The sequence below is a fragment of the Stegastes partitus genome, unplaced genomic scaffold (genome assembly GCF_000690725.1).
Source record: "Stegastes partitus isolate 25-593 unplaced genomic scaffold, Stegastes_partitus-1.0.2 Scaffold1766, whole genome shotgun sequence".
NCBI lineage: Eukaryota > Metazoa > Chordata > Actinopteri > Pomacentridae > Stegastes > Stegastes partitus.
This window is the reverse complement of record NW_007579497.1, coordinates 1-1,293: the sequence shown is the minus strand read 5'-3', so window position 1 is coordinate 1,293 and position 1,293 is coordinate 1.

Genomic DNA, 1,293 nt, shown 5'->3' with positions numbered 1-1,293 from the left:
GTTTCAACCAGAGGAATTCAGAAGTGATTTAGATTCTCAGACAGACAGATTTTTGATAAAGTGATCTATTGATTATTGATTGTGGTATTGATGAACGCTCCATATAAACGTCAGACAGACAGGTTGTCTATCAGCTGGTGGTTTGTGGCCCAACGATGCCATCTGCTGGATATGATGTGATTCTACAAGCATCCTGAGCTCCAAACTATTGCAGCGAAGTGAAACTCAGACCAGGAAATAGTTCAAGTGGCTGCGTGGGAGCAGACACGGACAAAGGCCAGAGTGTCTGTGGAAGAAACCCACTGAGGACACTCTCTGTGACATCTGGAGGCAGTGGACGCAGCGACACGCAGGTCAGATCGAGGAAGAACAGCTGGAAACAGTTTTTAAAAGGTAGAGTATGTTGACATTTTAACCACGCCCCTCAGTGTCCTCGTTCAAAGACGAATGCTGCCGGTTTAAGTAGAAAACCAACTTCTGAGTCTCTAGTTTTCAAACCGAGCATCAGTTTAATCAGTGCTGGAATCCATAAACTAAAACAGTAAAGAGTCACGAACTTTGTGTTAAATTCAGACGGTATGACAGCAGTGAAGGACGTTTCTTTTTGCCTGTCGAAGACTAAGCAACCTGTGTGTAAGTATGTAGGTTTGACTGTAGGACCTACAGTCAAACCTACATAGTGATGGGCGAACGAAGCCTTGTGAAGCACTGAGGCTTTCTTTCTTTTTGTGCCGAAAATGATTCGAAGCTTCAGGGCTTCGCTGTGGGGAAGAACAGTGACATCTGGTGGTAGACTGGAATTACAGTAACTGTTCCATAATTTGACCGAAGCACTGGCACAAAACATCATGGTTTCAAACCCAAATGTGTGCATTAAAACTCATTTAAAGTTGCATGTTAATAAACAGATTTTAAGTTACTAGAGATGTGGCATCTGTTTTCTTTTTCTTCAGCAATACAAGTAAATATTACATTAAAAATATGAAGGTACGTGGTAATGGCTGGATCTGATCTTTCACCCAAAGAGAGAGAAAAACCAAAAGCCTTGAGCTTTATCTGCAGAGCCATACTACAATGGCTTAGGACTTTGGAAATTTTGTGTAATTTTGTGCTACTCGGGTTTTCAGGCTGTATTTCATTTATCTATGTATATGTATCAATTATGTTTTTTTCATTTTAGGCCATATTACTGAAGTATGATCTGACAGAAGTCTCAGTAGTTGTGCTTGTGAACATGGGCATTGTTAAAAGGAGCAGTGCTTGTGCAACATTTATTTTTCAAAGATTTTTATT